At 39.1% G+C, this 14,179-nt stretch overlaps 1 protein-coding gene and 1 pseudogene across 7 annotated transcripts in view; both read right to left on the bottom strand.

Moving 5' to 3' along the window:
* The window catches only part of KLF12 (KLF transcription factor 12), a 276,242-nt gene that overhangs the window by 257,860 nt on the left and 4,203 nt on the right, over positions 1 to 14,179 (bottom strand). The window lies entirely within an intron of this gene.
* The window catches only part of LOC149920185 (E3 ubiquitin-protein ligase TRAIP pseudogene), a 52,229-nt pseudogene extending 38,050 nt beyond the window's left edge, over positions 1 to 14,179 (bottom strand).

The raw sequence follows: 14,179 nt of genomic DNA, 5'->3' as shown, positions 1-14,179 counted from the left end.
AGTGTCTTTATAATTACCAAGCAAGGAAAAATACTCCTTATAAATTGGATGCAAAATATTGTTAGTTATAGGGGAAAAATTTAAATGCTTGGGACACACTGGCTCTTATGCAGGTTTCAAAGAGAAGCACAGGTCTGCATGCACATATTCTTTCAACAATTTGTTCATAATAACACATCGTATCTCCTTATAAACTGTGCCTTGCCACACTCTCATGATCATGACTATGAAGCAACCAGCACTACAATAAACAGGCAAACAGGGTAGGTGGGCATTTTCCTGGAGAAACCAAAGATCTAACTTCTGTTCTGCAGGCATTCCTCTCAATAAAAAGGCAGGGGGCATAAGGCCATCACATTCCTTATTTTGGGAAGAGCCTGCGGTACCTTTGGCAGCAGTGGTGGCCACTAAACACCTCTTCCACTCTCACACAGTCACAACAGTTTCAGGGGGTCAACAGACAACTGGACTGGGAAAAAACAGCCGAAGTATAAATCAGCACAACCCAAAAAGTTAGACTGTTCATCATGCAGAATCACTGACAGTAGACCGAGTACAAGCAATGACTACAGCTGACAGAGGACAAACAGGCACTCTGTGAGATGGACGTCAACAGAGACTGCAAAAGCCACTGCTGACGCTAAGAAAAGCAGATATAAAACCATAGTACGAAATAAAATGGTTTGACCAATAGAACCAGGGTTACTTACACACTAATAAACACACAGAGGTAACCACTGTCCAACTCTACATACAGCTCAGCTCTCCTAAAACATACACAGGACTATGCTGTAGAGTTTTTCTCCCAAGGTGCTTCTTCTTCCCTAAAGATGAATATAGTATCAGCTTCAGGACGCTCCGAATAGTACACATCATGCTCCATGGATAAGGCTACTTTTATTCTGAAAATACTAACAAGTCCAGCAAGACAAAACTACAATCAGTAGCCTTTAAAAGTAAACATGCATAAGTATCCCTACACAATAAGAATAAGCCACCCAGTAAATGCAGTTCACCTATCTGATGCCCTGTCCCTGGAGGTGTTCAAGGCCAGGTTGGATGGAACCCTAGGCATCCTTGTCTAGTATTAATACGAAGGTTGGTGGCCTTGCCTGTGGCTGGGAGGTTGGAGCTTGATGATCCTTGAAGCCCCTTCCAACCCAAGCCATTCTACGATTTCTAACATATTATCCTGCATAAACATAATCAAGAGCATAAAAATCACCCTCCAAGGTGCTTGGAAACATTCAGGAAGTGTGGGAAGAGAAAAGTTGCAGTTCACCAGCTCTGCGCAAGTCACTAATGACCTGATTTTCACAAACATGTGTGATAACTTCTTCAGTGGGAGATCTTTAACACAGGTGCAAACAGAGCCAAAGATCCCAGTTCAGCACTTCTTATTCAAATCTCTCAAAGATTGTCTACAGTCCTGCATCCAGAATTAGCTATTACGTTAAGGAACATATAAATCCAGAATTATAATTTTCATGCGCACGCAGTAACTTTCAGTATGGTCAACACTCTTCAGAGATATTAATTTAAAAGCCTGAACCAACAATTCAGGATTTCCTATAAGCTGTAGCTTTCTCAAGTCAATATTTGTAAATCATGTTCCGTGTTTCTAAGGAAACCAAGTGGGTAATACCTCTTGCAAACAGCTCCTTCAATATACTTTTCACGGTTACATGGCTCACTGAAGTTTTTCCTGGTGTCACAAAAGAAAGTTGTTATACTTTTCCTTATACATTCCAGAAAAAAAAAAAAACTTGCAGAAGCAACCGAAGCAACTTCCATGATAAGAACATATAGAAAACCCTGTTGACTTCTCAATGTGAAGAATACCTATAATAACCCTAGTATTACTTTGCTTTCCTGTAGTAATTTTCCCAGTGGTCTTAAAATGTTCAGGGTAAATAGCAGTACATTCATTTTGCATACGTAAAAGTGAACTACTTCTTAAATGACTTCTACATTATCAGTCAGTATACCACCTACAGAGGTCTTAACATGTCACCACCATCCAGAAATGTATTATGCATCTCATAATAAAGTCCAAACATTAATGAAGAAAATCAAATCTAAAATAACACATCGTAATAGAACTTGTTCGTCAAGTAAGAAAAATAATAGAAGAAAACTGTTTAAATCAGTTTAAGGAACGACCAGCTTAATAGATCGTGTAAACAAAATAAAACACCAGAGCCACATGATGTATTCAAAGTCATTTTGTGGATGAGAACTTTGGAAAAGGGAAGGTTATCAGCAAAGTAACAAATCTATCTGGAGAGGAAGAAAAAGTAATGTAGAAAAAAACATTAACAAACCTATGAATTTCACTTTGATTCATACGAAGACTTCAAACTTTAAAAATAAACGAATGAAAGGCCTGCATCAGTATTTCTGAGCTCCTGCAAACTTTCCCAAAGTTGTATAAGATTTCAGTTTCCAAAAAAACTGGTAATGGTGTCTCCACAGTTACATTCCTGAAGAATGCTGCTTGCTCAAACATCCTTCCTGAAAAATAGAGTCAAGTTTTACCAAAAAATCCAGACTAAAAAACAATACACATCATACTTCCTCATCTGTTCACATCTACCTGCAAGACATTCCCACAGAACCATTTAGCGTTGAAAATAGATAATCAAAATTCATCAGGATATTGCAATTGATTCAGTCAGCATCAAACTACACATTTGGTAACAAAATGTATTCTGGTGGCTGAGAGAAACATGAGCCCTTCAAGAAAGGACCACAACCTCTTCCTGCCAGAACAGACACCACGCCAAATCCATGGAGTAAGACAGTAAGAAAGATTTACTGTTATCCACACAAATCTGCAACCTGCAGGGATCCAGATTTGAGAATACCACACAAAATCAACCTGCAGCTTCTCAAGCAAGTGTAGAAGTAACTGCAAAATTTTTCATACAGCACCAAAAAAATTGAACTAATTAAAAAAAGAATCACTTTACATAATGTGCCAGGCACTACATTAGCTATACAGACTTTCTTGGCAAGAAGTGAAAGCCAATTCCTCCTTAAAAAAGTCTCAAAAATTGTCCATAGTATGGCAAACACCATTCTACAGCTGATGATTGAGATGTTACTAATTGAAAAGATTTTCAATGGGTAACAACATGCTGTCTGCATTGCCTTAAAATTATATTCAGCATCCAATAGCTTTCAAAGGATCTTCAATCACTGCTCAGCAATGGTGGGCTACCTTTATGCCACTTCAAAATAAAACACGCATGCATGTGTTAGTTTACTTTTCTTGGGACTACTTGTGTCCACCCCTCTAGCCCAAGCCCCACAACTTGATTTCAGTTTCTCTCCCCAGCAACCTGCCTTCACTCCACTTCACTTCTTTACTATGAGAGCGGTGAGGTGCTGGAACAGGCTGCCCAGAGAGGTTGTGGATGCCCCATCCCTAGAGGTGTTCAGGGCCAGATTGGATGGGGCCCTGGGCAGCCTGGTTGAGTATTAAATGGAGAGGTTGGTGGCCCTGCATGTGGCAGGGGAGTTGGAGATTTCATGACCTTTGAGGTCCCTTCCAACCCTGTCCATGTGATTCTGTGATTCAAATCACAGAAATGGGGAATAGATGAGAAACAGCAGGAACATTCTCAAAAGATACCGGAGCCATTTCTCAACACAACATAACACCATGAAAAGACATACGAAAGGCAGCCCCTATCTAGTGTGCAAGAACAGGAAAAGGCTCAAGGGAAACTCCTAGACCACAAGCCTAGTCATTGTCACCTTGACCCTGAGATACAATCATAGGATCACTTGGGCTGAAATGGATTTCAGAGATCACCTACTTTCAACCTCTGTGCCATGAACAGGGTTGTCAACAACTAGATCAAGCTGCCCAGAAACTCATCAAGCCTGGACTTGCATGCTTCCAGTTAGAAACGAGAAGGACACGAAACGCTTGTGACAGCCACCCTTAACAGAAGAAATGGAGTTGCCTTCCACATGGTAAGCTGTGAGGTATCACAGATTTTCCCAAAGGTAATACAGTCAGCAGCGAGATGTCACGTGCAGTTCCAGCTGTCTACTGCATTAACTCAGAAAATAATGGGTTACTGCTTTACCACAGTGTTTTCAGGAACTGCTATAATAAATCTTCAGCAGAATTTCAGGACTCCAGGGACCTGTAACGTGCTATGTGATCTATAACGCAAAAATATAAATTAAGCAATGACTGGTTTTTACATTTAGAAATGCGTGCAATGGAAACTAATGCTGCATTCAAAAAATAAAAAAGCTTGAAAGTAAAAAAATAAAAAGCCTAACAGACATTGGAGAAAACAAGCAGTATCACTGGCGAAGAACAACATGCAACATCTGAAGCTTCCACTTTAATAAAAAATGATATCATTAATAGCATATTAGGATTTTAAGCTAATGGCTGTATATACTTTAGGATCACATTTCTTCCCTTGCCACGTGAAGAGCTGCATTCAGAATACAGAGTTCAAAAGCTCCATGGAGAGCTGTTCACAAGGCTGAAACACTATTCCTTGACTGTAAGAGGCTATTTCTTAATAAACTGGTGGTCCACAAAGAGCATAAAAATCATGAATAGTACTAAGTCCAATAGAGTAAAATACAAGCCCAATTCAAGCGCTCCGCTGGAAGCCTAAATAAAGTTATCACAGAGTGAAATGAAAGCCAGTTTACAAGCAGGAGGATGTGGAGCAAAAACCAGGATTGTAACAGATGATGGAAGATAAATTTGATTTTCAAAAGGTGATGTCTCCCCACAGTCCAATCAGTTCTGTAATAGTTTTGTATGAGACATGTATAGAATTTGCTTTTACAATGTATTTCTCTTTCCTTCTTTTAAAAGACAGATAAATAAACATAGATTTTAACTTCTCTCAAGAGCAGAACAAGATACTATTTTGGCAAAGAGCCTCAACCAAATGTATTTCTAGCGCTCTTCACCTGGTGAACTGTTTTTTTTTTTTTTCCCCAGACAGCTTGAAGCATTAATAATATCTTTCTTCTGAACAGTTCCTTTCAGTTTTCTGACTTGCTGCACAAGGCTATATTGCACAATGGTACTTGTTCCTAAACCTGATCCTCTGACATGATCTACAGTAGTTACAATAACCTGGAGAAAGAAAGTGACAGAACCAACAAATTTCCTTTTTATTCCTCAAGAATGAAGAAGAGACTCAACACTTCCAACTTGTACAGTTTTTGATAACACTGCATCCTACATACCTCTATCTGTCTCCAAGAGAAATACAAGCACAAACGGAGTTTTGCACTGTAGTACATTGCATACATTGGAAAAGCTGTCAAATAAAAAAAAAATTTTGCCTATTTCAAGAAAAAGCTGAGGAAAAAAACAGAAAAGCCTATCTTTGGTTTGGTTTCCTTATGAAAACAAACTTCTCCATAATCATATTTTTACAATCAGAATACAAAGAAATTAAGCTTTATTTACATATCTCCTAGAGAAGACTGGGGAAATAGAGCAGCACATACAAAAGCAAGTCTCTAAGAAGTCTGAAATAATTATAGGAAAAAGCCCCAGTTAGTTTGAGTATCAGCAGGACATCAGTGACGAAATTACTATGGAAGAGCAGAACTTCCTGAGGTTGAGGCAAACTCAGCAAACTCACCTGACACTCATACTCCCTCTTTTAGAAATGGTATGGTTAACTAGCAGCAATTACAGGGGGAAATTGAGTACCTGAATTGCATTATTACGTTTGAAATGATCCTGGGTAAACACGGAAAGAAAAAATGGTGAACAAGAGACAGAAAGGCCTCAAGTAGTACAACAGAACTAAGCACAGTAGACAATTGAGAAAAGGCACTTAAGAAATGGTGATGTCGTTATATGAGAGAAAGTGAAACCTCTATAAAAGTTACTTTCACATGCAGCTTCACAATATGCAAAGATGGGTACTTCTATCTTTTGACAAAGATTAATACTTCTAGAAAAAGCCTAACAAACAGTATTCTAAACCTCTACAGTAAAGACATAGTCTTTAGTAAAGAACTAGTCTTCTTGAATTGTTATTATAAAACTAATGAAAAAAAATCTAAAATCTAAAATTATTCTTCTCAAAAAAGTTGAAAAATAAAGTTTAAAATTGTAAAAATTATTTAAACTCCTTTTATTGTCCACATTCAAGCAGTACTTACTTGAATTTCCAACAAAATGACCGTTGCTAATCTGATAAAAGTTACAGACTAAACAGAAATGAAATGCAGTGCACTAACCAATAAGCAGGTGCACATTATCTCTTTCACAGCCTATTCTACTACTAAAGACCACTTGACAGCCCACATAGAAGTTAGAAAAAAATTTACTAGGAGCAAAAAAACACAGCAAATTTAATTTCCAATCTTTTAGTATAAATAATATGCTTAAGGATGATACATACTAGTTCTAAAACTCTCAAGTACAGCTTAAACAGAACCTGTTTCATCTATTTCTCTTTCTTTTATTACATTTTCCCATTATTTAATATAAAACTTAATTTTAACAGCAAATACTTTTAAGATTTTTATAATAACCAGGCACATTGAAAATAGACATAAATAATACAAATAATTTAAGTGATAATTCCTACAGTTTAGGAAAGTTCTAGTTTCCACCCAAGCATAGCTTGAATAAGTCAGTATTAAAACTAAACCATCCAGGAAATAATACAACTCCTGTTATAATGCAATTTTATTAACTCAAAATTTCAACAGAAAAATCAACTCCATTAATCACAGAATCATAGAATGGCCTGAGTTGAAAAGGACCACAATGATCATCTAGTTTCAACCCCCCTCCTAATACAGAAGTATACTTATAAATGTGTGTATATATATACACACACACACACAATATATATATATCTAATATACATATACACATATATAAGTATACGATATGTATATTAGATGTATTATATATACTATACACACACAGGTGTGCTCTTAGCTAAAAGTGGCTTATGCAGTATGTAAAGATTTCTCCTTCTTATCAGCATGCTGAACATCCTCTAGACAATGGACAGCTCTGGAAACAATACCTAAGTATACAGTAAAAAAAAAGTTTAAACTGATTGTTTAAACAAAAGGTTTCCTGCTTCCTACTTTGAAGTAAAAATGATTTCAATCAATTCTCTCCAACAGCTGCAAATTAAAACACTGTTCAATTATGCAAACTCCAGAAACAAAAAGAGAAGGAATCGACAGAAGACTAGCTGACCACTCACTTAACGGACAGAAATACAACGGCTGGAAGCCAAGTATACGGATGAATTCAGGGTACAAATAAGGCACAAAGTTAGGGCAATTATAAATACCTGGAACTGCTTACTGAAGAATACAGGTGATTCTTTAGAACATTTATGAATATATGATCATAATGTAATATCTCCAGCAAAGTAAGTTGGCTTAATGCAAGTCTAGGTGATGTTCTCTTGACGACTCAATTCAAATGAAATTAGCTTATTATAACAGTCTTATCTGATCTTCAAAATAACAAATCTACAACCTGACCCCACAGAATCATAGGATATCCTGAGCTGGAAGGAATCCAAAGGATCATTGAGTCCTACTCCCAGCTACACACATAGGACTACCCAAAATTCTACCTGAATGTCTGTGAGCACTGTCCAAATGCTCCTTGGACTCCAACAGCTCAGTATCACGTCCTCTGCCCTGGGCATCCTGTTCAGTGCCTGACACCCTCTGGTGCAGACTCTGTCCCAAACCCCCTGCTGCCCCTCCCCTGACACAGCTCCATGCCTTCCCTCAGGCCCCATCACTGTCACACAGAACAGCGCTCAGCACTCTCCTTCTTTTGCCTGTGAGGAGCTGCAGCCACCACAAGGCCTCCTCTCAGCCTGCTCTGCAATGAACAAGTCAAGAGTCTTCAACTGCTCCTCATACATCTTCCCCTCCACATCTTTCACCATCTTCAGAGCCTCCTTTTGGACGCTGATAACTTTATGTCCTTCTCACACTGTGGCACCCAGCCCTGCCCCCCAGTGCAGGAGGTGAGGCCTCACAGCACAGAGCAGAACAGGACAGCCGCTCCCCAGACAGGCGTGCTGCTCCCCAGGGTACCACTGACCCTTTGGGCTGCCAGGGCACACTGCTGGCTCATGTTCATCTTGTCTTCAACCTGACACCCCAGATTCCTCTCTGTAAGGCTGCTCACCACCTCTCCTCCACAGCCTGCACCCGATGTAGAACCTGGCATTTGCTCTTTTCATGCAGCTGGCAATTGTCCAGCCCTCCCATTTGTCATTCTCCTTGCAAAGTCTCTCTACTACCAAGGCAACCACAGGTATTCCCACAAATAGTGGAAATAGTAAACCTTCAAGTCCAGTCTGCAAATAATTGATTAAAATACTGAAGATAACTGTCACTACAACAGAGCCCAGTGGAATCTTACCAGTGACTGGCAGTCATTCTGGTGTAATACCATTTTATCACAACCCTTTGAGCCCAAACTGTCTTCCAGATATTCACCCACTGCATTATGTATTTGTCTAGCTTTATGTTGACATTTTGTCCAGAAGAATTCTGCAAGAAACAGCACCAAAAATTTCACTGCAATTAAAAAAAGATTACATCAATCAGCTTTCCTTGTTCCAACGTGAGTAACCTTGTGATTACGTTCACCATACAGGACTTCTCACAAATCCTGACCAATAACTGCACTCTCTTTCAAGTGTTTACTTCTTAACTCCCAGAATAACCTCCATATTCTGCCAGGCACCAACGCAAGGCTGACCAGCCTGTTTTTCCTTTCCCAACCCACCAAGTTCTTTCACCAATCAATACACCTTGACTTTACACTAAGTTCCTTCTGGATCTGCTTAAACGACAGCACATTCACCATCAACTGAAAACTGAAGAGAACCCATCGTCATCTGAAACCACCCTTCAGGATGGCAATGAACCTGAAATTCAGCTTCGCTCCTGGATAGTCAAAGAATATTAAGATGTTATAATTATGAAATAAACAAGAGAGTTAGGCAAAGCAGATTATAATAACACAAAGAGAATAGATGGGACACTTACCCATATCCTGGGCTCGCTTATGAAACTCCAGCAGAGTGGATCTCCAGAAGAGATCCTTCCCCACTGGTAGTCAGTTCTTAAATGGGTCTAGGAGAGGTGGAGCCAGACTCCACCCCTTCCTGCAGCACAGGTGAATTGCCTTCACCTGTGCTCCCCTGGCTGACTCATTGCTCACCTGAGGTGATCAATCAGAGGTTCAGGTCGTGACTCAGCAGTTCCCATACAACTCCTCAATTAACAACTTAAACAAATCTTTTTCACTAAATCATTATAGATTTAAAATACATATTTACAACACCTCTCTGTTGGGGCTATCTGACATGATCTTTAGCTTAGGACACAGGGAATTAAATTCCACTCTCAATACTGGGCTTCACATGTAGGCAGAAGAACACCATACAAAGAGAGAGGAATGCCCATGCCAGACAGAAAGAACAACAGAGGAACAAAGCCTAGAAATACACCTAAACCCCCAACTGAAGAGTTCATTTCTAAGCTCAATGCCACTAGATGTATGTCCAAAGTCAGTCAGTCAAACTATGAAGTGAAAGAATGAACCAAATTCGACATTTACAGATAAATGCAAGCCTGTTTATCCAGACAGAATTCCTTAAAAGTCTTCAGAACTTACACACTGGTCAGGTCTGGCTTCACTTTTTCTGTGGCATTCACAGTGTTAAGATGCTGTCAGAACATAACTCTTATACCTCACACAGTTGCCTCAAACTCTAGAAAAGCTTACTCATTTAACTTTGAAACCAAGAAGTCCATCATGTCTGACAGGAATTAAAGTTTTAGATTGTATCAAATGATTGCCACAGCACATGCCTCATTTCTTCAGAAATTACTTCTACAGATTTATTTATAAAGATAAAATTACTCAGCTTTGCTGAATTAATTGTAACATTGTATAACATAAGGAGAACATTTCAACAGACAGTACTTTTATATTTCTAATTTTTAGCTAATTTTAAGTTGTTATCGATAGTATTGCAGTAATATACAAAGATCTCTCAAATATCTAACGCTACCTCTAGCAACAACAACCATCACACCAAACACAGCCCAAAAGACAAGTTTTATTGGCCTGCAGGTTGGGGTATACAAAGGAGTACAAGTAGAAAGATTAAGAAAAAACAGTGGAAAAAAAGAAAATTAAAAATTAATGAAGCCTTTTCATTACAAGACTGTTCTATTCGGGTCATTAGCAGAAGGGCTACAACAGAAGAAAATAATGGCAGAAAACAGTGTTTTTCACCTAAAGCAGTACAAGACGCAGAAGCAGCAACAGATAAGTACACAGTGAGAAGAACTGATGGATGTGAAGCAGCTCATTCTGATTGTAGTCAATTTAATCACAGAAAGAAAATTTCCGCCTTTATTTGTAAGTCTTGTTTTTCTAGAAGAAGAAAAAGATGTGTTAATGAAAGCTGCAGACACAAGGAACTGTAGCCATGCTTGACAGGGATGTGAAAGTACAAGCCTTTCTCGCTTCTGCTGATGGACTTCAGGTCATGCCCACAAAATGACTTGGGTATCAAACAGTTAAGTTCCTGGTGCTTCTCCCCACTGAAGAAAACCACAGCCTGGTTAAGGGTGCCTGCTCTCACAGTGTGTGGTGTTAACGTGGAAGCCACACAAAAAACAACAGCACACAGCATGGAATCTCCCCGCCTCACCACCAGTAAAACCCACAGAGACAGGAATGTTTTCCCAAGGATTTAAGGTGACCAGGGCAGGTCACCTCTCACTTGTTTTTAAACAAGAACAGTGTGCACACCTATGTACAAGGTAATCATCTTTGACTTTCTCTGCAGTCATTCAATGAGAGGCTTTTTTTTTGTTTTACCTTAAGAACACTTCAAGTATCATGACTTTAGCACATACCTCTGAAGTAAGGATGGAACAAGACTCTTCTTTTAAGGAAAGGAATTAATTTTATTCAAGCTATCCAGCAGAACTCTCTTCAGCAAGTGCCTTCAACTACTATGCATAAGATGAGAGACTCCCACCCCTGCCCCTGCCCACATGCTTCTTTACAACCGCAATGAAAAAGAAATATTACCTTCTTAAATCCTGCAGCACACAGAAACTAAAGGAGAGTACATCTCCTGCAAGCATAAAATAAATCTATCCCAAATATGGGCTGGGATGTGAAAAAAAAAATATTGTTCTAAATCTAATATTATGTCTCAGTTTGTTCTGTGCTTGTATTTTGAAAAGATCAATAGTCACATGAAATAAATACAAGGCCTAGAACTATTGATATATATTCTTCAAATATACATTGAAGACATTTTTAGCAAAATGTTGATTTAGCTGAATACAGATCTGGAAATCACAGCAATACTTTTTGAATTAGCAGCCTCCAAATCTATGTGCCAACTAGACTGAGTTTGCATACTCTCCCTTTCAGAAAGGAAGAAAACCCAACACTACTACTCATTTTGTTTATTTTTTCCTTTCAAAACTCTGCAGGGCCCCATCTATACAAAAGATTTAATTGACTAGGTAGAAACTGTGAAAAATTAAGTTGTCTTGTAACTTACTGATTTACAGGGACTGGAAAGGAATGATTTTCCCAACTTCTGTTTTAGGGTTTTTTCTAAGAAAAATCATTTCCCACTTAACCCAAATTTTCTTGCAACTACAAGATTCCATGAAAAAGAAACTGGAATAGCTCCAACTACTGTCCAACACTTAAAAAGATTTTAAAGCATCATCAATCACAGCTCTTTACATGCTCTCCTACAGCACTGCCAACTCTTATTCCAAAACTATTCAAAACTGTCTTATGCCAGCATAGCACACTCAAAATAAAGACTGTCTACATTATTTTGATTTTAAGTTGTGTCAAGTGTTACTGCTTAATACAGTCACTTTCCTTTTTTCCTAGGAAGAACCAACAACTAATATGACTAATTCTAGTGAGGATGACCACATACTATCACATCTGCTATGAAGTGTCCTGAATTTTTAGCATATCATCTAAAAATGCCAGTCCCATGGAAAAAAAAAACAAAAAACACCACAACACTCACAGTAACTGACAACCAGATTTTTTTTAATGTAGCAAACTTCTAATGCTAGATCATTCTATTTAACAGTTACTTCAGCTGAAGTTCTCAGTGTCTGCTTCTGCAAAGTTTGATGCCAAAGTATTCAAGAATACATCAGGTATTTTGCATATATTTTACATATACTGGTAGAGGAAAAAGTCTAAAGAACAATTCAAGATGTTTTTATTTGGAATGATTCTCCCTCAGAGATCCACAGAAAGAGATTAATACTTTCCTAATAGAAACTGCTGGGGTTAGAGAATCACCTTTCCTTGTGCCACAGCCAGAGTGTTGAGAGCTGAACACCATTAACTAAGTTACAGCCTGCATACACTCAGGAAGGCTTCCAGAGACTTGCTGGCAAGACATCCAACTTTGCTAACAGGCCCCAAGCACTCCTCCCAACAGCTCTTTGCAGGCCTGTTGCAGTGACCCAGCCTGACGGCATCACTGAGCTTCCTGCACTGCAGACAGGTATCTAAGCCTCTAGGAAACAGATGCAGTGTCACCATCACGAACGGGCTTTTCGGCCAAGGCAGAGAAAAAGAAACCATTCTTCAGCAGTCAGCAGGCAGACTAGTGTTAGCATTCATAACCTTGTGCTCTTTGCAGCTCTGACCACTGGATAACGCCCACACTAATTAGAAATTGGGATCATTGCTTGTCACCTTACAGAGGGATAACAAAGCAGTTATCCTAACGCGACATCTGACAAAGCTGAGACCAGAGCTCAGGTCTCCAACATGATACGTCTGATTAATTATCCCCTTTGCTGCACTGATGTCCAAGGTCATGCATTTGATTGTTCTGTGTTTAAACAAAGGCAGCACGTTCACCCCACAGCCAGGAACAAAGCTGGGGATTTCTGAGTCCCATCATTACTCTGCTATGTAGCAAATACCGTGCCAGCCATTAGCAAAAAGCATACTTCATTCCTCTTCTGAGGGCTGGTTCACGCAGAGGACAAAAGCTTGCTACTGCTTACCAGACGTTCCTTAACTCAAGTGATGCTGGTTTGTGCTGCAAATTCAAAGCCCATCAATGTGAGCGCTACCAGCAACCCACAGAACAAAAAACACTACGAGAAAACATCTTTCTTGTGTTCCAGAGGGGAAAAAAGTATCTATGAATAAACAAACCAAGAGATTACAAAAATAAAAATCCAGACATTGTTAGGATTGCATTCAGAGAAAATGTCAAGCTACAATGGTCTACACTTTATTCATTAATCTTGAATCATGTGATTTCCCTTGAATCTTACACATGCAATTTTATTTCTGACATACCTTAGCTTTTGCATCCTTAACTGTGTGGTTTTTCATTAGAGTTAAAAACAGCAATAACTACAGTCAGCAAGCCATCACCTAGGCAAGTCCTACCCTTGCAGCTGCAGATGAACAGACTCCTCTGACAGAAGACCTGATGTGCACAGCTGAGGAGATGTGCATAGTCAGTAGGATGGATCAAGACTGGAGGGTAAGGGAGCTCCCTGAAAGGGGAGAAGAGCCAACACCTCAGGATCCAGCACTGTTTCTGTTTCACAGCATGGACTATTCAGAGGCCACAGGGGCTGCTGCAAGTACTGGTCTGATACAGCTTCAGTCACCTCTACACTGCCACAGTGCAAAGAGGCAGAAAAGCAAGAGGACAGCTCCTCTTAGATCAGCACCCAAGTTTACCCATGGGCCTGTGCTGTGCCACCTGCAGTCTTTGAAGACATTTCACACAAGATCATACATTGACTCCTGAGCCAAGTTTTACTGTGTACTTCAATTGAACAATGCTGCAATGGCTTGTGCCACAACCTCTGCCAAAAAAGGCAGGAAATGAAAGAGAAACAGCTATAGGAGCCAGGCACAGCCATAACGTCAAGATGCCTTCTCCAATTCAAATCACATTATTTTGCAATAGACACAAAAAGAAAACAAAAAAATTCTATACTATACTTTGACTGTGGTTTAGACTAAAGTCTAAATTATTCATTCTGAAAAATACCAAGAGGTATTACATTGAAAAATAAGAAAGGAAAAACCCACATTAGCTCAACATTATATACAGCACAG

This window comes from Phasianus colchicus, chromosome 1, assembly GCF_987193195.1.
Source record: "Phasianus colchicus chromosome 1, bPhaCol1.hap1.1, whole genome shotgun sequence".
NCBI classification, from domain to species: Eukaryota; Metazoa; Chordata; class Aves; order Galliformes; family Phasianidae; genus Phasianus; species Phasianus colchicus.
This window is presented reverse-complemented; position numbering and strand designations above follow the sequence as displayed.